Source organism: Babylonia areolata, chromosome 8, assembly GCF_041734735.1.
Source record: "Babylonia areolata isolate BAREFJ2019XMU chromosome 8, ASM4173473v1, whole genome shotgun sequence".
In the NCBI taxonomy this organism is placed as follows: domain Eukaryota; kingdom Metazoa; phylum Mollusca; class Gastropoda; order Neogastropoda; family Buccinidae; genus Babylonia; species Babylonia areolata.
In genome coordinates this window covers 22,918,468-22,943,294 of record NC_134883.1, presented here as the reverse complement: position 1 = coordinate 22,943,294, position 24,827 = coordinate 22,918,468, and positions in this window count along the sequence as shown.

Genomic DNA, 24,827 nt, shown 5'->3' with positions numbered 1-24,827 from the left:
TGCAGATTAACGCTACACGTCTGATCTTAATTATCTAAGAATTCATTAAAAAAAAATTTTTTTAAGTCCATGTTAATTCTCGTTTTGAAGCTTTGCACAGGCTTTCTTCAAAATCGGGGATCAAATGCGAAACTAAAATATTCTTTAAGAAAGAATGATGAGACTAGGAGAGTAAAGGGTTAACAAACAATAAAGAGTGGTAACTCTCACCATACACAAAGTATACAGCTTCAAGTCAATGCTCCTTATGCTTCCGATTCAGCTTGCACGAGGGTTTAACTCTCTCCATACGAACGGCGAAAGAGACGACGTTAACAGCGTTTCACCCCAATTACCATCATCAAAATATTCCAAGCGGAAGGCTCTTATACTGAAGAGATGAATGTTGACAAAAATACCACAATTCTGACGAAGGAAGCTAAAGGTTGGGTCGTTCAGACACCCACTGGACATCCGAGGGGTCTGTGTAGAGGAGAAGAGAGGACTGGCGCGGCCGTACTGAGTGAGTTAAAAAGAAAAGAAGGTACATTGAAGCTTCTTCTTCTTCTGCGTTTGTGGGCTGCAACTCCCACGTTCACTCGTATGTACACTAGTGGGCTTTTACGTGTATGACCTTTTTTTACCCCGCCATGTAGGCAGCCATACTCCGCTTTCGGGGGTGTACATTGAAGCAAACCCAGACACTTCCTCAAAAAAGGAAGCTCCGGGCTTGTCCTTCCACCAATCACACAAGAGCAATGACGCAAGAAATATGCAAACACAAAATAGCTGTTTTATTATTCACAGCCTTTTAATCCTGAATATGACACACAGAATATACAGACAATACAGAAAAAAAGATATGGTTGCCTTGTTTGGGTATATGACTCGAAATGCGACTCGAATTCTGGGACTGGTCATTGTCTGACGAGTTTTATCCAAGAAACCAAACTGCCAGCCATACCAGGCATAACCAATGTTTCTTCCCATTAGAGATGATTCACCCGCACCTCCAGTTGTTGTCACTGAAGGAGTTGATATCTAATGATCACCAGGATTCAACACGCGGATTAATCTTAAAAGAGTTGTTGACAAAGTTACGAAATGAGACCAATGAAACTGTTGTCATATATATATGTGAGTACATGGTGAAGGCTCTGTGTGTGTGTGTGTGTGTGTGTGTGTGTGTGTGTGTGTGCTCATTTCGTCTCAGTTCCCCACTACCTTGTACCTCTTCTTCCCCCACTCTTTACATCTCAAACTTTAATACATCATACCCTCCGGTCAGGCTCAACAACGTTCTCTCTCTCTCTCTCTCTCTCTCTCTCTCTCACACACACACACACACACACACACACAAACACACACACACATGCCCTGCCCCCCCTCCCCCCCCCCCCCCACACACACACACACACCAGCACTACCACCACCACCACCACAACAGTCTGTGATTACACTCGTCTACCATCACCCCCATCACCCCCTCCCCCCTGCCCCGTCTGGTTTCTGTTTCCTCCCTCCTCCATCCCCACCCCATCACCACCCACCCCACCGACTCTGGGACAGCGACAGACAGGACAAACACATGTGACTGGGACAGTCCCCGATGGGTAAAGGGCTCAAATTAGTTAGCCTATCTCTCTTCTACCAGCTTACTCTGTCTCTCTATCTTTGTCTGTCTGTCTGTCTCTGTCTCTGTTTCTCTCTGTCTCTGTCTCTGCCTCCCTCTCTCAGTCTCTTTTTGACGGATACGGATCGTTTGTCCGTAAACAATCCGCATCCGTATCTCTCTTTTTTTTTTTCTCTGTGTTTTGTCTGTCTGTCTCTACTTCTCTCGTTTGCTAAAAAGGGCTGAAATTTGTAGTCATACTGTCTTCTCCTCTTCAACTCTGTGTGTAACAATAACAACAATAACAATAACAATAACAATAACAATAATTTTAATGCAGTCTTTTCAGGCCATCTGGCCCATATGGACAGGAGAAGTGAAAATCTACATGGGATAAGCAGCACAAGGTGAGCATACAGACATCAAACATTAAGTGTTACATCTAAGTTTCAAAGATCCACAAATGTACATAGCAACTTTGAAGGCTAACTTCCCACTTAGGTTTCTACATAGCAACTGAACTTTAAAAGATGATGGAAAACGATGATAATAAAGTGGAATATATCTTTTACGAAGTGTTGCATATCTGGGGCAAACAAAAAGAAAATGTACTATATCTTCAACATTATTCAAATTACAATATTTACAAATCGGATCTGACAAACGATGACCAAAACGAGGGATTCCATCAAGTGGTAGACGGTTTGATTTAATCAGACATAGAACGCGACGATGCTCATGATTGTCTAACTCACCAATGTAACTAGCTCTTATAATTTCTGGATGATATAAACAGTAGTCACCTTCTTTCACAACAGATTCATGCCAGGTTTGGCGAAAATCATCTTCTAGTCTGTCTTTGAATATCCTTTGAAAATACTCAATATTACCCGCATCTTGCATTGCCCATACATACCCGAATCCAAATTTACACAATATAGTCCTTATTTGAGTTGCCCAGTTGTGTCTTCCATTGTAATCATGCATGAGTAACATATCATAGCATTGTTTTGGGTATCGGTCTTGGGATGAATTGATAAGTCTACACCAATATTTGATAAGTCGCACATAAGCATCAACATAAACGGGAAACCGACCACACTCTCCAGTGGCAATGTTATTTTTAACATCTCTACCCACACCCAAAATCATTTTACATAGTTTTATTTGTACCTTTTCGATGGCTTCGTAGCGCTGGAAACCCCATATCTCGGAGCCATACAACAAAATTGGTTTGATTTTGACATCAAAGATTTTGAAAATAGTATCAGCTGGCACACATTGTAACTTAAAATACAGTCTTTTAATCCCTGCTACAGCTCTGAGTGCCTTTCCCGAAAGATTATCAACACATTTGGACCAGTTTAATGTGGCAGAAAAAATTACTCCTAGGTAATTGTAACTGGGTTCAACTTTGATCTGTTTACCAGCATAACACCATTTTTCACAATCTCTAAGAAAACCACCGTTCTTGAAAACAACTACCTTTGTTTTATCCATATTCACTTTAAGGCCCCATCTACGACAATATTGTTCAAGACATTCTATTTTCTTCTGGAGATCAATCAGCGAGTCAGAAACCAGTGCGATATCATCTGCATACATCAGAAGTAGAATTCCCATTAAATTTTGATCTGAAAATACATCAATGCCCCTTGTGTCGTTGTTAATCAATGCACTTTGTAATTCAGACAGAAAAAGAGAAAACAGAAGAGGACTGAGAATGCAACCCTGTCTAACCCCTGACATGCACTCAAAATATTCAGTGACATTATTCCCAACTCTCACGGCTGCCTTCACTCGTTTGTACATGCTTGAAAGTGTTTGAAACATCTTTCCATGAATTCCCTTCTGAAGTAAATGAGTAAATTGGATCTTTCGATACTGTCAAATGCCTTGGATAAATCAACAAAAAGTGTATAAAAACGACCTCCCTTTTTTGTAAGGTATTTCTGAATCAATGATTGCAGTGAAAATATATTATCAGTTGTGCAATATCCCTTTCTAAAACCGGCTTGAGCTTCTGGAATATTTCTGTTCGCATCACAAAAAGCACTAAGTCTTTTATTCAGAACACTGCTATATAGTTTACTTATAATGTTTAACAACGATATCCCCCTATAGTTTTCAATTTTTCTGTGATCACCCTTTTTGTGCAATGGGAAAATCAGTCCCTTTGTCCAACTCTCTGGGTATTGTCCAGTTTCAAAAACTCGGTTGAATAACACCAGCAAATACTTGATTAAAACATCAGAAGCAACATGAAACACATCAGGTGGTATACCATCCAGACCAGAGGCTTTACCTTTCTTCATACCCTTTATAGCTTGACGAATTTCGTCTTCAGTAATTTCTTTATCAAGGTCATCTTGCGCTCTCTGACAATTTTCACAGTTATTAGAATTGTGGCTCTTTACAACATTTTCCATTTCCTGACAAAATTCAGAATCGACGTTTTCTTTTTCAGGATTTAACAGATCACGAAAGTAATGATACCATGAACGAGCACTGATCGTGCAAGAACGATTCGATGCTACACTCGTGAGAGATTTAATTTTTTGCCAGAATGATTTAGAGTTTTTGTCATTACAAACATCATTAAGATCTCTTAGTATTTGATTATTCTGTTGCTCCTGTTTCTCTTTGCAAAGTGTTTTGAATTCTTTTTTCATATTGATGTACTGGTTCAAATCTTCAAGTCTATTGGAAAATCGCCACATATTCAGTTGCCTGTACTTATCAGTTTTGGCACACTCACAATCTTCGTCCCACCACGAAGGTTGTGCACGTGTTTCCTGCTTTGCCTCTCTGTGTTGACATTTGTCAGCTGCTCGCTGCAACAGGTCAATGAGATAATCTGACCCTGCATCAACACCTCTCTCCACTGCTGATAAAAAGTTTTCAAATTCTGTATCTGTGTTTTGACAAATATATTCATAAGAAGAATCCTTCCATAAAAACTTGCATAAATCTTCCATAGCTATATCGTCATCGTCTGGAAAGTTATCTGTATCAGTCAGGCAGTCCGAAGAAAATGTCGTTACGATAGGAAAGTGGTCAGATTCGCATCTGTCAACAACTTTGAAGTCAGTAATCAAGTCAAACAGTGGTCTTGAAACAATACAGTAATCAACAACACTCATACCGTGATTAGCAATGCAGGTTATCTCCTCTTCCCGGTCACTATCTGTTCGTCCATTGACAAAAAACAAATTGTATTCTTTTAACAAATCAATCAGTTTTAAACCAAATCCATTAGAACTGCGGTCTTTTGATCTACGAGAAGGTTGCGGAGTGTCACAAAGAATATCTTGAATGTCAGCTAACGGTTCAATATGTCTGTCTTCGTCAAAAACGTCGGTGTCAGAGAAGTCTGCTGTTCTGGCATTAAAATCACCACATAATAATAAGGTTGAATCAGGGTACTCACGCATAATGCTACACAAATTACTGTCCAACTTATCCAAACCTTCATGTGCGTCATCATCATATATTACAGAATGTTGGGGAGCAATGTAGACAAATACAGCGACAGTATCAAAAGAACAGTTCAAAATCGACTTGTCAATTTTAATGAATACACAATCTTCTTCGGTTTTTAACAGTTGTTCCACGTGAATTGCAACTGATTTACGAATACATACGGCAACACCACCTCTTTTTCGCTTTGCACGGGAAGAAATGAATACAGCATAGTCGGGAAATGTGTTTACAATATCACTCTGGTTACACGACCAAACCTCAGAAAATGAAAAAATTGTAAAACTTTCACAAAAAGTTTTAAACGAAACATTTTTTAACTTTTGAGAGAGCCCCTGTACATTCCATGCCATAATCTGGAGCACAGGCACATGCTTGGTTACACTGAATTCCTGTGTTATGTTTAACTGAGGCGTGTTTCTCTTCCTGTTATGTGAGGATGCATATGAATGTGTGTCCGTATGTGTGTTTTCAGAATCCGTTTGTAAATGTGCAATGTGTTGTGTGCAGTTTGTTTTTGTTGAATTATCACATGCATATGAAACATCTCGACATTTGTCATGACCAGCATTTACAAACTCGGTAATAGCACCAGTGGGAGGGGGACAATCAGAAATTCTCCTTGCAGGTACACCGTGATCATGCCGGCCGGCCCGTCACTTGTTTACCGTCTTTTCGCACAGACCTCTGGCTTCAGCGTCGTAGACGTAGTGCTTGCCTTCGACGACGAGGGAATCGAAGCGCAGAAATGCTCTCTTGTTGGCAGACTTGGCCTCTCGCAGGAAAGGCAGTAACTGACGGCGCTTCTCTCTCACCTTCAGGGTAAAGTCTTCAGACACAAACACGTCCGTTCCTTTCAGTTTCTTGCATTCTGACAGCACTTTTTCTTTGTGTTTGTACTTTTCGAACAGAACAATGATCGGGCGTGTGCCCCCCCTCCCTCCCTTCAGACGATGTGCTCGTTCCATGGAAATCTCCTCCTGTATCCCCATCTTGTTCCTCAAAACATCCTTGACAGCTTCTTCACAATCAGCATACGTCTCAGCACGATTTGGGGGAATGGGAATACCGTAAAAGATGAGATTTTTTCGTCTGCCTCTGCTTTCTTGATTGTCAAGTTTCTCTTCCAAACTAGACACCTTTTCTTTCAGTTCCTTATTTTCTTTGCGGACTTCGTCGATTTCTGTTTGCATTTTACTCATTTGAGTTTCAAAAGTTGTCATCTTCTCTTCAATATTCGTCATCTTTTTGTCCATACCTGTCAACATACCTGTGTGTGATGTCAACATTTTCATTACATCAGCCAGGGAGACTTCATCCGTGCTGTCACTTGCGGAAATCGAAGATCGGGATGCAGGAGACCGTAGAGTCGTTTGTTTCTTTGGAGGGCCGGGGTTGGACTCGACATCGCCACACTGCAGGAGGAAGGCAGTGACAAACACCAGCACGAACGCCGCCGACAGACTTTTCACTCGAACGACACGACACAGTCGTCTTGTTGCAGCTCTCTCCGCAGCTCGTTTCCTCATAAAAGACTGAAAAGTCCAGAAAAACTGACCACAGGCAGCTCGAAAACACACCGCTGAACTCGGCATGATGTCATCTGTCCAGTCGAGAGATAATTTGGAATGACAGAAGACTTGATCACTCAATAATTAACAAAGATCTCTGAAAAATTAACAGAGCTCCAAAACACGTCTGCCTTCAAACTCGGAGAACAGCTCACCTCAACTCTGTGTGTGTGTGTGTGTGTGTGTGTGTGTGTGTGTGTGTGTGTGTGTGTGTGTCACTAACTCTCTTTCACTCATTATCTCTCTCTCTTTCTCCCTCTCTTTTTCTTCTCTCTATGCCTGCCTACACACACACACACACACACACACACACACACACACACACACACACACACACACGGACTGTGATCCGTATGTTTAATACGATCTGAACGATGATTATATCTTTCCCGATATCAACACCCCTCCCCTCCCTTCCCCCAGCACCACTTCTCCCCCCCCCCCCACTCCACCCCACCCTTCCCAGAACCCCACTTCACCCACAATAAAAACTCTGTTTCAATCAACGTGTCCAACGCCCAACGAAAACAGAATGAAGATAAGAAGATAATGAAAACCCCCAACAAAACAAAACAAAGCGTATCCAAACGTGAACGGAAATAGTATGAATATGAGAAGATAATGAAGACCCCCCACAAAACAAAAGAAAATCGTGTCCAACCCCAAACGAAAGAAGATTGACTATAAGAAGATAATGAGAGACCCCCACAAAACAAAAGAAATCGTGTCCAACCCCAACGAAAGAAGAATGAATACAAGAAGATAATGAAAACCCACACAAAACATAACAAATTGTATCCAAACCCCAACGAAAAAGATTGAATACAAGAAGATAATGAAGACCCCCCCCCAAAAAAAAAAACAAAAAAAACAAATCGTATCCAACCCCAACGAAAAAGATTGAATACAAGAAGATAATGAAAACCCCCACAAGACAAAACAAAACAAAACAAATCGTTTCTAACGCCAATGAAAAAAAAAAAGAATAAATAGAAGAAGATGATAAAGACCCCACCCAAAAAAACAAAACAAAACAAAAAAACACGAAACAAAAATGTTTGAAAAAAAAGTCCTGGACATAGACTAAGCATGGGAACGTCTCGTGCAGTGGTGGTAGTAGTAGTTACCTCCCTCCTCACCAGAACAGCGCGCGCCACGCTGACGTGATGGATGGCCTCCCCTGTGCTGCACGTGCCCTGTGGGCTAAAGGCAACAGGAGCCAGCCCCGTGTCCTCTTTCCGATGTGAACCGACGGCCGCCAATACAACCAGGGAAGCAGGGGATGTGAACAGGAGATGTCTCTCTATTTAAGGGGGCACTTAAGGTGAAAATTTGGTGAAAAATCATGAAAAAATGTGTTTGGGGATTATGGCAGTTTTGTCCAGTATAAAGCCTCTATAAACACTTTCTGATAGTCTTTTACATCGTTTCAACCTCTAAATATGGTTATTTGTTTATTTTATAAGGTAGGTGTCACAGAAACATTGCAAGAACTTTCAATCAAATCACAAAAATCGCTGACTTCAGCCCATAGATACGGACATTCTGGTTTCATCAATTGTGGCGTGTAACCACTCGTTTTCAAGCTCATGACCTCCTCTCTCTCGATGACCTACTTTCCGCGGCTCACACACAGCGTGCAAGCCCCCAGTTGTGCAGAAAGCATGTCACCAGCTAGCAAAATGCGTACTGCTGGTTGGCTCTTTGAGTCACGTGATGGCGTTTGCTACTCTGATTGGCTTTGAGCCTTGGCGACCCACGCTTCCGCCTTACGCTACTGAGAACGGTTCAACAATAATTTTCACTATCATTTCGAAAATAAAAGTCGTTTGGAGTGACTAATCATGCCGAAACATGTCGGGAAGAAGTACAGGACAATTCACAAGTTCGGAAAACGTCGCAAGAGAAGAAGCAGTGTAGCAGGGTGGGGGTTAGGGAGTAACTGTAAGTGTTGGAAGAAGCACAGGGAAGCTTCAGTGTGTGTGTGTGTGAGTCCATGATCCTTTGGACAATGCAAAAGTGTAGAGATGTGTGGGGGTGTATGTGTGAAGATGATTACACTGAGAACAGAAGAACAAAAACTGATTGTGAGTACATAATTATTTTTTCTCCAGTGTATTCCGTTTGCAGCTCAAAACTTTTGTTTTTCAGGTTGAATAGAATGCAGAACAGGGGACTTGATTCAACCTTTCTTTTTAAAAAAATTATTGGAGTTTTTTTTTTTTTTTTTTGGTTTCTTTAGGATTGTTTCTCAGTCATTATTGTGTTTTTCAGCACCTGGCTGTGCTTGGGTGATTTTTTTTTTATTTCTTTATATTTCTTTTATATTTTTTCAGCGGCTGGCTGTACTTGGGGACATTTTTTTATTTCTTTACTTTTTTAATTCATAAAAACAGCTTTTTCAATCATCATCATCATTGTGTTTTTCAGCGGCTGGCAGTGCGTGAAGGAGGGAAGGACTTCCGCAAGGGTTCTGCCTTTCTCCTGGAGCTACGCTGCACGGACTGCGGAAAGCTATCAGCTGATTGGACTTAGAGAAATCCGACACCATCCACACGGGCTACGATATCAACAGGCGCCTCGTGACTGTTGGTACAGCTAGTGGCCTGTCCTTCACACAGACCAAGAGGTTGCTTGCACTGATGGGCATGCTAGCACCCATGAGTGAGCCATCCTGGTATTTTTACAAGAATAGGCTGCATTTGGGGGCGAAAAAGGCAGCAGACAAACATCTCTCAAAGCCCACCTCTTTCCGGAATACCTCTCTCATACGCTTCCTGTTTACGTTTCTGGTCGACAATATCCCTTCAATTTCCATTTTTTGTCTTGTTTTTGAATCCGCATTATGCATGTGTGTGAATGACTGGTGTAAAAGCGCTTTGGTTTGTCTTTTGCACAAGATTCAGAGGTATATACATTATCATTGTATTCCTCCTCTTCCTTCTCCTTCTCCTAATTAAAAAGGAAGAAACAAAGCAGACAAGACCAGGAAAACAAAGCAAGAAATGCTGACAAAACAAAAATAGATTATATTCCATATTCCATGGGTAAATGTAAAGTCAGCTCAGGACATTACAGCTTAGATTGACCCATAAAACATTTTGCTTTGTATTGTATTGTATTGTATTGTATTGTATTGACTTCAGCCACCACAGATTTTATCTGCGTGTGGATTCACTTTGCTGTCCTTAGGGTGAGCTTGTCGCCATCACTCGTCACTCAACGGAGTAAAAACAATATCCTGGTCCGCTAGGGACACGAACTCGTGGACGCTAGCTTCCTCATCGGGCGCGTTACCACCAGACCACCGCTCAACTGAAGATCGCAGCCATAGTAACATACCCCCATCTCACAACTTATTATACAGTTCTGTCTCTCTCTATCTCTCTCTGATGGCTACATATAGGAATCTGTCTGTCTGTCTGCCTGTTGTTATTTCACCTCCATACACTTTCATATTGCTGTTGCACCCATATCCTCGGTCAAATTGTTACAACACCAATGTTCACGTTCTTAGTCTTACTGCACCCTGCACAAGTTCGTATTTCTTTACTGGTCAAACTGGAATCTGACTGGTTAATTCAGTTCAATTCAATTCAATTCAATTCAGTTCAATTCAATTCAAAATACTTTATTATCTGCTTCAACCAAAAACAGAAAATTCTCTTTAGGCTCACTTAAAATAGAATGTCCGTCAGCAAAAATCAAAGAGAAAAAAAACACAAAAAAACTGACACACCCTTCACTTATCACCATGCACACATCAATCATCATGTAAAAAGAAAAAAACATGTGGTTTTCATGTCTTTTCAGGTTTGATCCATTTCGGAATTGACCCAACACTGAATTAAGAAATGAGAGCTAATTGAACTTTTGAAGCCGGGGCGATCATCAAGAGCACCGAGAAGCCATCTTCAGCTTTCTGTTGCAAACGGGGTGTGTCTCAGAGTTGCGGCCATTGGTTGAAATGATCACATGGCTACAACTGTGCTTGACACACATCATCTGATTTTGTTGCGTTGTTCACACACACACACACACACACACACACACACACACACACGATATATATATTACTGAGGTAAATACCAAGACTGGTAAAAAAAAAGATATATATATATCAACAACAGTAGGCGCTTCATGTCTTTAAAACTTGTATTCAGCTTCTTCAGGCAAGGGTACAAAAGTGCCTGAAGAAAGCTGTTTTTACAGCGAAAATTTGCTGCTTTTTTAGAATACAAGTATTGTAGTATGTCTGTGTTCTCCGGAGATGGCTCACTTGGACTGACAGACGTGAAACACACACACACACACACACACACACACACACACACACACACAAACGGAGCCACCACACGAAAGGTTTTAGAGACACTTGGGTCATGGCAAGTGACTCTCACGTTTCATGTGATGGTTCCAAGCCTAGGCTGTGCTGGATGTGCGGGATTTCTTCACGGCGGTCCTTCAACCACCTGGCGCAACAGACCATTGTTCAGCTCTGCAACGTCCTTGTCCATCAGCGCCCTGCTGGGGAATATGGCCACTGTGTCTGGCAGCCACTGCAGAAAAAAACTCAACAACCTTGGCCTTTGCAATGAGAGACTCGAGATGTTCGTTCGTTTATTTATTTATAGTCTAAGATGATGATATTAGACTGAAAATAAAAGATATTATTATTATTTGGATTATTATTATTTCTAATTTCTATCATAATGGTTATTGTTATTATTAATTAGAAATCGACATTTCTGTATATTCGAATGAAAAGGGGGGCGGTTGAGGTTGGAGTGGAGGGGGTGTGAGGGGGAGGGGACTAAGAAAGGAAGAGAGAGAGAGAGAGAGAGAACAGAATGTGGAAAAGATAAGTACAAAATCTAAAATGGAGAGGGTGAGTGTCAGTGATTGGAGAAAGAAAAACAACAACATAATACTGGAAGGGTGTGTGTGAGAGGCGGACGGGGGAAGTGGGATTAGCCCCCCCCCCCACCCCCCCCCCCACCCCTCACCAAAAAAAAGAGATCAATAATCGAATATTGTATGCACTACTTTTGTATATTATTATTTGAAAAGAGGTTCATGTGGGGACCTACAATAAACAACCAGCTCGAGATGTGCAGCCAAGAGCAGAACAAAGCTGCTGGTATCACTGAAGGACAGATCATGTCTGGAGAGACTGAGGAGTTCGAGGCTGCCAAGCTTAAGTCAAGCATTGACGCTGTGGAGGTAACATGCGGGCGCATTTGCACACTTGTGTGAGTATGCATGCGTGTGTGGGTATGCACAAAACGTGGCCCATTTTTTTGCTATTACAGCCACATACTTAATATTATAAGGCACACCATAAAATAGATTAAAACTAGTCAAATGAAAGAATCGACAATAACTGTCAATAGACTACACACACACACACACACGCGCGCGCGCTTGTAATACCGTATGGAGAGAGTTGAAATGAATAAAGTTTAGTTTCAGAGGGTAACAGAGAAGCAAGACAATGTCCCCCCCCCCCCCACCCCCCCCCCCCCCCCCAACTAACCATCGAAGAGGAAACAAAATTAATGTAGAAATCAATTGAAACAAGAGAGGCAAGGCCTTCAAGACTCACTTGTGATACAACTTTAAAAAAATATAATCGTTAAAATGTGTTCTGTATTTGTTATTATAAAGCTTCGGGTTAAAATAAAAAAAAAAAATAAGAATAAAAAGTCCTAACGGCAGATTCGAACCCCGCGTGCTCGGGTAAGAAGAAACTGTCTTACCCATTACACTATCGTGGCTCCTTAGTTGGTGTTCAAAAATATATAATTTAAACATGCTTTTTTAAAGGGTGATAAATCGATTGCGTTATTCGCAGTGAAAACGCTGTTTAAATCATATTGTTCTGGTGTATCTTGGGCATTCAAAAGATCTTTAAGGGCAATTAAAAATTCTTTTTAAGTCCGCGGTAAAGGAGACGTGGCTATCGCCGTAATCACACTGCAACATTTAGCCGTTTTCTCTGGATTTAGATAGATGTACGAGTTTAGTTACACCTGGTTGACACGGTCGATTCAATTTCTCTTTTATGTTCATTCTAGATTTATAGTTTTAAAGTTGATATGAAAATTGAGTATTTTGTTAAACTAATAACACGTAGAGCCAAGTACAAGTACTTCTAAACGTCGAATGAAGTGAAAAGGGCTTCATTTTGAGAAAAGTCAAGACTGGAAATTTTTACGTTTAATCAATTCAAGGGTATTAACTCTCATGGTTTATTATTTTTAACTGTGAATTACGACTGATTCTGTGGATATTTTTATGGCAGTTTGGGGCATAATCCAGTAAGTGATGAGGCGTTCACAAATCATTCTCTGAATAAATATTTAATGGTCTCCTTCTCCAACTGTCTATCACAAGTTATTGTGTATTGTCGATTGAATATAGGATTGAACGGGCAGGTCAACAACTTGAAACAAAATGGCGTCGTTCGCGTTCGCGAAGAATATGAGCACGCACTTTGAATGTGTATAAATATGTGTACTCAACTGATTTTTGCCAATGACCTTCAGGGCTCAGCCAATAGATCTATAAAGTCCAGTCCACTCATCTTATTGATTTTAGTATCTTCCGAAAAAGACCACTTTGGCGAATGAATATAGTGAAAGCCCTGTTCACTGAGAGTAAAACACACAAGCTTTTTATGTATTGAGTATAATTTCAGAATGCAATGTTTAAGATGAGAAAGATCAGTTTAAAGCAAATTAAGTCCCCTAGCATTAATTACAGATTAATTTCCCTTTTTTTACTATCTGCACCAAAGACATGCAAAATAAATATAACTTCCATTCTTTGCAAAAGAAGTTCCTGTTTAATTGAACAACAAAATTAATTATAAAAATGACTGGTCTTGTTGTTGTGTCAGAATATCAGACCAAAGTGCCAAGTTTAGAAAAAAAAAAAAAAAACAACCCCCCCCCCCCCCCCCCCCCCCAGTAAATTCAGTTTGCATATAATTTAGCTTCTTTTAACTCTTTCCATACGAACGGCGAAAAAGACGACGTTAACAGCGTTTCACCCCAGTTACCATCATCAAAATATTGCAAGTGGAAGGCTCTTATACTGAAGACGTGAATGTTGACAAAGAATACCACAATTCTGACGACGGAAGCTAAAGTTTGGGTCATTCAGACACCCACTGGACATCCGAGGGGTCTGTGTAGAGGAGAAGAGAGGACTGGCCGTACTGAGTGAGTTAAAATTTGTTGGGTTTTTTTGCCCATCCGAAAGGTGCAATATTGTTTCAAACAAGATGAATGGAAAGAACTGAATTTTTCCTATTTTTATGCCAAATTTGGTGTCAACTGACAAAGTATTTGCAGAGAAAATGGCAATGTTAAAGTCTACCACACACACACACACACACACACACACACACACACACACACACACACACACACACACACACACACACACACAGAGAGAGAGAGAGAGAGAGAGATAACTGAACACCGGGTTAAAACATAGACTCACTTTGTTTACACAAGTGAGTCAAAATTCTCTCTCTCTCTCTCTCTCTCTCTCTCTCTCTCTGTATGTGTGACTGTGCGAGGTGTCAGTGTATGCATTTTGAATCGACGGATGTGATTATTTCCTTCCCTTTTTGTTGCTGTCTGTGCCGCTCGTCGGGCTGTGGGGCCTACGCCAGCCACTCCTACACGTTGGGTGATCGCATCAACTGGGGCTGGTGCTGTGTGTGGCTCCCTTGGTTGTGAGGAGCTGAGACCGGCTGCTGTGGAAGGTGGGGTCGATGCTGTCTCCGTTTAGGTGGTTGTGAAGAGCTGTGACTGGCTGTTGTGGCAGCTTTGGTCAGCTGTGAGGTGTTGGGGCTGATGATGTCAATGTCGAGTTAGTTGTAATGAGTTGTGACCGGCTGTTGTGGCAGCTTTGGTCAGCTATGAGGTGTTGGGGCCTATGATGTCAATGTCTAGTTAGTTGCATTGAGCTGTGACTGGCTGTTGTGGCAGCTTTGGTCAGCTATGAGGTGTTGGGGCCGATGATGTCAATGTTTAGTTAATTGCAATGAGCTGTGACCATCTGCTGTGGCAGATTTGGTCAGCTGTGAGGTGTTGGGGCCGATGATGTCAATGTCTAGTTAGTTTGAATGAGCTGTGACCGGCTGTTGTGGCAGCTTTGGTCAGCTATGAGGTGTTGGGGCCTATGATGTCAATGTCTAATTAGTTGCAATGAGCTGTGACCGGCTGTTGTGGCAGCTTTGGTCAGCTATGAGGTGTTGGGGCCGATGATGTCAATGTCTAATTAGTTGCAATGAGCTGTGTGGGACGACTGTTGTGGCAGCTTTGGTCAGCTGTGAGGTGTTGGGGCAAGCGTGGAATCATGGCACCTGGATTGTCTCTCATGTTTGTTTCGTCTTTCTCTTCAGTTTGACCTTGAGCCTGGCTGGTGGTGGTTACTGCACACATCTGCTCCACGGTGCATGAGGCGTTCTTCAACTGGGCCCTGTTGCGATGTGGTCAGTCCGTGCCTTGAGTCCTGTTGTCGTTGGAAGTCCAGGTGATCTTGTGTGTGTGTGTTTGTGCTTGAACAGTGTTTCATGTTGTTCATAGCGTGGTCGCCATCATCTCAGTGCCCGCTTGCCGTCGCCCTGTGGACAAAGGACGTGCTCAAAGCCATTCCGATCCTCTCCAACCCGTGCATTCAAGTCTCCCATGACCAATAAGATGTCACAGCAGTTGCTCCACCACATCTCGAATCCTCAAGGACCTGTGGTGCTTGTCTGATTGTAGAATTCATTATAAAACGATGTTGTTGCTACTGCTCATTATGAGGTTAAGGCCCCAAGGAAATGAATATATGAGTCTGTTGGTCTCAATCTCTTGCTCACTCGCACGTTTGGTGTCTTCATCTGACACAAAGGTCCTCTCTGTGCCGCTGAAACTGCACGCGTGTGCGTTTTGTGTGTGCGCGCGCATGCGTTTGCAAGCAGGTGTGTGTTTGCAGACAGGTGTGTATGTGCGCGTGTGCGTACATGCGTGTGTGTGTGTGTGTCTGTGTGTGTGCGTGTGTGTGTGTGTGTGTGTGTGTGTCTGTGTGTGTTGTGTCTGTGTGTGTTGTGTCTGTGTGTATGTGTGTATGTTGAAACAAGGAAGAGAGAGATTCAAGATGGTTTATTCAATTTAGGCCATAGCCCCATATGAATAGGGGGTAATAACAGTTTTACATGTGTCATTGCAATTGGTAATATAAACAATGCAACGTCTTTAACAACAAACTATCAGTGAATCTAAGAAATAAATGTCTCTCTTAATTGCAGTGTTTTTATAAAGATACATAGCAAAACGACGTATGATGTTTCATCATTAGATGCCATCAATAAAAATAACCGAAACAAAGCATATTTTGGGGGAATAATTGGATTCGTAAGTCAGTCAACATGGGACATTTTAAAACAAAGTGAACTTTATCCTTTCTTGATTCCTGGAGAGAGAGAGGGAGAGAGAGAGAGAGAGAGAGAGAGAGGTACGAAAATACAAATCAGAGAAAAATGAGACAGACATCCAGACAGAGTTTGGCACCACATCACTCCCATTCAAAACAAATAAAACCAGATAACTGATAAGTACCATTCAGTGTTTTGTACACTTTATTCGGCCCAATGTCAACGCAACTATCCCATATTCGAGTGCCATACACCGACCTAGGAATTTTTACTGCCCCCTCCACTAGACCCCGATTGATGGCCTGGGTGTTAGTCTTTCGGATGAGGCGATGAACCGAGCCCCGCGTGCAGCATGCTTTCAGGGCGCATAAAAGATCTCACAGAAACAAAAGAGTTTTCGCTTGCAAAAGTCTGTGGAAAAATCCACTTGAATAGTGAAACACATACAATTGCAGGCAGAAAAAAAGGGGTGACGCTATGCGACGCCTTCTTCCCGGAGAGGGCAACCCGAAGTTTCACTGACAGAAATATCTTGCAACAAAAACTAAATACAACACAAGATAGTTAGTACATCAATGGAGACGGGGTGGAGAGGGAAGGATGGTCGGGGTGTTGGGGGTGTGGGGTGGATGGGAGCTTAGGACAATATCAGTAACCAACACTACCTCTTTACTACTTAAGAATACACAGATTAGCTAAAACAAACGACGACACGTTGATTTAAGAACTGTTTCAAATCTTTGAACGCATTTGACACAACAAACTACAGCTGGACAAATTCTTTCTTCTTTGAAGTCTAAACTGACAAAGAACAAGTCAATGACAAAACGCTTTCTTTCCTGACAAAAGATGGTAATTTGACTAACTACTGTGTTTATAACGTGTGTAGGTGTTTTTGCATCATGTGTGTGAACAACATGAATCTGTATTATAAACTGTTCCAGTTGTCCGCGCGCGTGTTTGTTTTGTGTGTGTGTGTGTGTGTGTGTGTGTGTGTGTGTGTGTGTGTGTGTGTGTGTGTGTGTCCCCATAGTAAATTCTTTTTCTCTAGAAATGCTGACACCAAATTTTGCTTAAAAATTGGCCAGGAAGCCACATACCAAAGGAGACCTTACACTATTGCCGAGTCAATTCTGTGGTTTCCAGCAATGTTCATTCTGATTCAACATATGAAGGACACCACCTGCTTAGTCCCTTACAGACAGATGACTACAATCGCTCACTCGCATAGCCAGACTGAGTGAGTGTCCACTCCATTGTAGAGACCGCCACTACGTCTCTCCTAAAACAACCTTCCATGAACCTGCCCACACCGAAGGCCTTGACAGGAACTTTTCCGATGTATGGATATGGGAGGGGATCGAAACTGTGTCCAAATGATAGCGCGGTATGAAAGCAACAAGAATCTGACATAATTTTGTTTTCTATGTTGATGAGGAATCAGGATGAGGATGATAACGATTCAGCGATGGAGGACCATTTTAGGTTTGGGACTACGTGATAAAGTTGATGAGATTTTATTTCAGAACACATCACAGAATCAGTCAGGCCTGAGAGATACTGACACCTGAAGTGTTGGTCAGGAAATTTGAGCAAACACTCTCACAGACGCTGATGTCCAGTGGAAGATCCTGTGCTGTGTGGTCCCAGTCTTCCCGCTTGAACCCGATTCACTCTCAACTCTGGGTGAAAACCGGCCACAGGCTGACAGCATTCACCTCTGCTGGGTCTTGAACCCGCATCCTCACAGTCAGTCAGTTTTTGTCGCTAACCACTTCACCATGGTGGGTGATATATATATATATATATATATATATATATATATATATATTGTATATATATATATATATATATATATATATATATATATATATGTGTGTGTGTGTGTATGTATATATATATATATATATATATATATATATATATTCATATATATATGTAGTCAGGTCAGGTCATTAGATCTGCTACTGGTAACCTGTAATCCAGTACAACCTGTTCAGGGTCGGGTTGCCGGCGACTAAACCGGCACTCCCACCGCTCCCTTCCGGGACTGGTGAGGCGGGTGGCTAGACACCCTTATGGAGATCCATAAAAGGGCGTTGGCTCAGGAGAGCCACCAACGGCCATCTAGCTCCACTGTGCTGTGTGCATGCCACACGCAGTTGGCCCCCGGGGTGTGTCTACCCATGCATGCTTAGTCTGGATCCGGCAGAATCTGCGGAAGAAACCTATCGGTTCAACGGAGAGGAAGGCGGTTACAGCAACGCACTGTGGAGTGCAGAGAGCAAGATGAGACACCGAAAGGATATCTTGGTCATCCACTGCATCCGTGCTCATCCTCCAGTCGTCTCGACTTAGTCTTGCCACTGGAAATTGGTGGACCCGGACGAGAGAGTGAGGTTGACGTTGCGCAACTCCTCTTCACTTTAAACAAACTCATCGCGCAAGTCATCAGTCATCCAAAATGACCTTTCATCCTTCATCATTTCATCACCCCCAAGTCCTGTGGCGACAGGCGAGCGACGAAACGACAGGTGTGGGTACACTGGCAGTCGCAGTCGCAGACCTGCACGCAGGCGGCTCAGGCCATAGGGTCGTTCTTCGTCGACAGGAGCAGCGATGGAGCTCGGCAGCCGTCTGAGCGTCTGAGCAGCCCTCTTTAGGAATGCACTGCTCACCTCCCTGGCATGAGGAAGGGGCTAGAAAAGGTGCCCTAAAAATTGCCTGCTCCACATCACCCTGGCCAGCATACCGCGGCTGGCGGGGACCCTACATCAGCGGTCGAAACAACAAGAAAGAAAAGAAAAAAAACAAGGATCGTTCCTCTCACCATTGGTGCTTGGAACATAAGGACTCTCCTGGACAGAGATAACGCGGACAGACCCCAAAGGAGAACGGCACTAGTTGCATCCGAACTCGCCAGATACAACATCGACATCGCAGCCTTGAGTGAGACTCGGCTTGCAGGTGAAGGCGAGCTCTGTGAACGGGGATCTGGTTACACCTTCTTCTGGAGTGGACGAGGAAGCGAAGAGCGACGTGAGGCTGGCGTTGGTTTTGCAGTAAAAACAGCACTTGTCAGCAAGCTAGCTGGAATCCCAAAGGGAGTCAACGATAGGCTTATGACCATGAAACTCCCACTGGCATCTGGCCAGAAGCACCTCACCATTGTCAGTGCCTACGCCCCAACCATGACCAACCCGGATGAAGTGAAGGCGAAGTTCTACGAGGACCTTCACTCTGTCATTGCTGCTATCCCAAAAGCAGATAAGCTCATCATTCTTGGGGACTTCAATGCTAGAGTTGGCTCTGACTACATCTCCTGGGATGGAGTGATTGGAAAGCACGGTGTGGGCCACTGCAACCCAAATGGATTGCTTTTGCTTCAGACCTGTGCAGAGCACGAACTGCTGATAACCAACACAGTTTTCTGCCTCCCTACCCGTAACAGGACGTCATGGATGCACCCTCGCTCAAAGCATTGGCATCTCATCGATTATGTCATCGTCAGGAAAAGGGATAGGCAAGATGTACGTGTAACAAAGACCATGTGCGGCGCCGAGTGTTGGACAGACCATCGCCTTGTAGTCTCGAAGCTGAATATTCGAATCCAGCCCAAGAGACGCCCCCAAGGCCAGAAGGCTCCTAAACGGCTCAACATCGCTAAGCTGAAAAACATCACCATCAAACAGTCCTTTGTGGAGCTGCTGGAAGATCGTCTGGAATCCGCCTCTCTGGACAACCAGAATGTGGAGTCTGACTGGAGGACCCTGCGTGAGCTGATCTATAGTACAGCTTCAGAGACCCTGGGACCCATGTCCAGAAAGCGCAAAGACTGGTTTGATGAAAACTGTGATGAAATCAAACAGCTTCTGGATGAGAAACGCCGTCTGCATCAAGCCTACCTGAGCAACCCAAAGTCCACATCAAAAAAGGATGTGTATGATGCCATCCGCAGGACTGTTCAGCAAAAGTTACGTCAGATGCAGGATAAGTGGCTGAGTGACAAAGCTGATGAGATCCAGGGATATGCTGACAGGCATGATATGAAGAGGTTCTATGATGCCTTAAAAGAAGTCTACGGCCCCACATCCTCAGGATCATCCCCCCTCCTCAGTGCAGATGGGAATACCTTGATCACCGAGAAGGAGAAAATTCTCGAACGCTGGGCTGAGCACTTCAACAGTGTCTTAAATCGCCCTTCCTCCATAAATGATGAAGCCATAGACCGTCTCCCACAAGTCCCCATCAACGAAGCACTGGACGATCCGCCAACACCTCTTGAGACCCAGAAAGCAATTCGTCTGCTATCCAGTGGCAAAGCACCTGGCTCAGACTCCATACCAGCAGAGGTCTACAAGGATGGAGGCACTGTGCTGACTGAGAAGCTCCATCAGCTGTACTCACTCATGTGGAAAGAAGAGACGATCCCCCAGGATTTCAAAGATGCATCTATCATTCACTTGTACAAGCGAAAGGGGAACCGGCAAGCCTGTGATAACCATCGGGGCATTTCCTTGCTCTCCATCGCAGGCAAGATACTTGCCAGGATCCTACTAAACCGCCTCACAGCACACCTTGACCAAGGTCATTTGCCTGAGAGCCAATGTGGATTCCGGAAAGAGCGCGGAACCACCGACATGGTGTTTGCTGCAAGGCAGCTGCAAGAGAAATGTCAGGAGCAAAATGCTGATCTGTTCTCCACCTATGTCGACCTCACTAAGGCCTTCGACACCGTGAGTAGAGAGGGACTGTGGAAGATCATGGCCAAGTACGGATGCCCTCGGAAATTTATTTCCTTGGTCAGCCAATTCCATGTAGGCATGCAGGCTCGAGTCCAGGACAATGGTGAAACATCTGCTCCTTTTGCTGTCACAAATGGTGTCAAGCAAGGCTGCGTCCTGGCTCCAACGCTGTTCAGCCTCATGTTCTCTGCAATGCTTACTGATGCCTTCAGAGATGGCGATGTTGGAATCGGCCTAAAGTACCGAACAGATGGCAAGTTGTTTAACCTCAGAAGGCTTCAAGCAAAAACGAAGGTCATGACAGACATCATCAGAGACTTTTTGTTTGCTGATGATTGTGCCCTCAACGCTGGATCTGAAGCTGACATGCAACTCAGCGTTGACAAGTTTGCCACTGCCAGCAGGAACTTCGGCCTTACCATCAGCACGAGGAAAACTGAAGTTCTCCATCAGCCAGCCACAGGGAAACCCCACGTTGAGCCCAACATCACAGTCAACGGTCAGAGACTCAGTGCGGTGGAGCGGTTCACATACCTTGGCAGCACACTGTCACGAAATGCGACCATCGACGATGAAGTGAACGTCAGGATTGCAAGAACAAGCGCAACTTTTGGTAGACTCAGTGCAAATGTCTGGAACAGAAGAGGCATTAGTCTTGAGACCAAGCTAAAGGTCTACAGAGCAGTAGTTCTCCCCACACTACTGTACGCCTGCGAAACTTGGACAGTGTACCAACGACATGCCAAGAAGCTGAACCACTTCCACACAACATGCCTCAGGAAGCTACTGAACATCAAGTGGCAAGACAAGACCCCAGACACAGAGGTGCTCGCAAAAGCCACCCTTCCCAGCATCTTCACCATCCTGATGCAGTCCCAGCTTCGCTGGGCTGGACACGTGGCGCGCATGCCAGACCATCGGCTGCCCAAAAGGCTCTTCTATGGCGAGCTGCAACAAGGGAAGAGATCACACGGAGGTCAGAAGAAGCGCTTCAGAGATACTCTGAAAGTCTCTCTGAAAGCATTTGATATCAACCCTGACTCCTGGGAGGAATCTGCAGTGGACCGTGACAAATGGCGTGCTGCTGTGCACAAAGGCGCCAAGTTGTGCGAGGCCAACAGGACTGCTGCAGCTGTTCAGAAGAGGCAGGCCAGAAAGTCACGGGCAAACAAGCTCCCTGACAATGGTATGCCTGTCTTTGTCTGACCCAACTGTCAGCGAACATTTCGTGCGCAGATTGGACTATTCAGCCATCTGCGCATTCACAGATAGATTCATGAGCATCCTCCCCCCCACCCCACCACCACCCTCCCCCCATCCCCCAGCTGGATGACAACGATGGTCATCATCGATCTCGATGGACACACACCACCATATATATATATATATATATATATATATATATATATATATATATATATATATATATATATATATGTGTGTGTGTGTGTGTGTGTGTGTATGTGTATATATATATATATATATATATATATATATATATATAAATGTCGGGAACAGAACAAAGGACTGTATGCGACATTCGTCGATCTCACAAAAGCTTTCGACACCGTGAGCAGAAAAGGTCTGTGGGAGATCATGAAACGTCTAGGATGCCCCCCAAAATTCCTCAGCATGGTCATCCAACTACATGAGGAACAGCGTGGACAGGTCAGACACAGCAACGACATTTCGGAGCCCTTCCCAATTGGAAATGGAGTGAAACAAGGTTGTGTCCTCGCGCCGACCCTCTTCACGATCTTCTTCAGCATGATGCTCCAACAGGCCACTGAAGATCTTGGCGACGACGACGGTATCTTCATCAGATACCGCACTGATGGCAGCCTATTCAACCTGAGGCGGCTACAGGCCCACACCAAGACACTGGAGCAACTCATCAGAGAGCTTCTGTTTGCCGACGATGCTGCCCTCGTCGCCCATACAGAAGCGGCCCTGCAGCGTATAACGTCCTGCTTCGCAGAGGCTGCGCAGCTCTTCGGCCTAGAAGTCAGTCTGAAAAAGACGGAAGTTCTCCACCAGCCTGCCCCACGGGAAGAATTCCACGCTCCTCACATCAACATCGGTGAGACAGAGCTGAAGTCGGTCCACCAGTTCAGCTACCTAGGCTGCACCATCTCGTCTGACGCCAAGATCGACAAGGAGATCGACAACAGACTTGCAAAGGCAAACAGCGCATTCGGCAGGCTGTACAAGAGAGTGTGGAACAACAAACACCTGAAGAAAGACACAAAGATCGTGTACAGAGCTGTTGTACTGCCCACCCTGTTGTATGGCTCCGAAACCTGGGTCACCTACCGGCACCACATACGACTGCTTGATCGCTTTCACCAGCGCTGCCTTCGCACCATCCTCAGCATCCACTGGAGTGACTACATCACAAATGTCGAGGTCCTGGAGCAGGCAAAGACTATCAGCATCGAGGCAGTGCTGCTAAAGACCCAGCTACGTTGGGCAGGGCACGTGTCCAGGATGGAGGACCACCGCCTGCCCAAGATCGCGCTGTATGGCGAACTGTCCACTGGCCACCGTGACAGAGGAGCACCCAAGAAGAGATACAAAGACTCCTTGAAGAAAGCTCTCGGTGCCTGTCACATTGACCATCGCCAGTGGTCCGCAGTAGCCGCTGATCGAGAGACCTGGCGACGCACCATCCACCAAGCTGTCTCCTCCTTCGAAAACAACCGCAGGGCCAGCCTTGAGGACAAACGCAGAAGGAGGAAGAACCACGACGCTGCAGCCGCGAACCCAGACCAGACTTTCCCTTGCAACCGCTGTGGCCGACTCTGCTTTTCCCGCATTGGCCTTGTCAGCCATGAGCGTGCCTGCATCAGACGTGGACAACGCCCTTCCTAGATCTTCGTCAGCGAAGCCAGGCCATGAATGAATGATATATATATATATATATATATATATATATATATATATATATATATATATATATATATAGTGTGTGTGTGTGTGTGTGTGTGTGTGTGTGTGTGTGTGTGTGTGTGTGTGTGTGTGTGTGTGTGTGTGTAATCAATGAAAAATCACAACATCACAACAACAGTCCTACGAAATCAATGAAAAATTATATGTATACACATTCATATATCAACATTTTTTGTTTCTGATAATGATATATTGGTGTTATTCATACGACGAATATAATAGAGATGGGTAGGGGTGATTTATTCACATCAAGAGTTAAGCCTCTCATGAAAGGATGTACATGAACTTATTAAAACAATATGTCAAACTAAGGTACAACCCAGCACATTTTATCAGTTTGGTTGGGGGAAAAAAAAAGAGTGCATTCAAAGGGTTGTCCCTCACACTACACAGTCTCTGAGTTGACCGCCTCGTCCGACGTACACATATGTATGACAAAGGTTGAACAAAAAGGGAAAAAAGAGGAAAATACATCAAGCTGAATTAGAAACAGAAAAGCAACCAAACACAGCACTTGATTTTTATCATGCAATAAAAAAAAAGAGAACTATAACAACATGCATATAAAAAAAACAGCACAATTTCAGAATAAGCACTACTGGAATTTATAACTAAAATAGCAGGTTCAGTGCAAAAACGGAACATTCTAGCATGCAGTTCTTGTAAATTAAAATGAACAGCAAGAAACATCATTCCGAAGAACTGACTCAAATTTAATCATATTTTCAAATTTGTAGGCTCAAAAAGTAAAACCAAATATTTGAACAAATATGCTTCCGTTTTTAGAATACAATCTCATTCATTTGTATCTAATTCTTTTACAGTACAAAACTCAAAATGATACAGCAAAAGTAAATAAGCATAAATGATGACATGAAAACTGTAAAGAATGATGGACTTATTGTAGTTGAATTTGCAGTAGGTTAGGTTAACAGTCCTTTAACTCCTGTATCACTTCACACAACAACGTTTATGTTTATAAGGAATATAAATGATTAATTGATAATTTGTAGCACATTAGTCACTTGATATTTTTCCATTTCATTCTAAGTTGT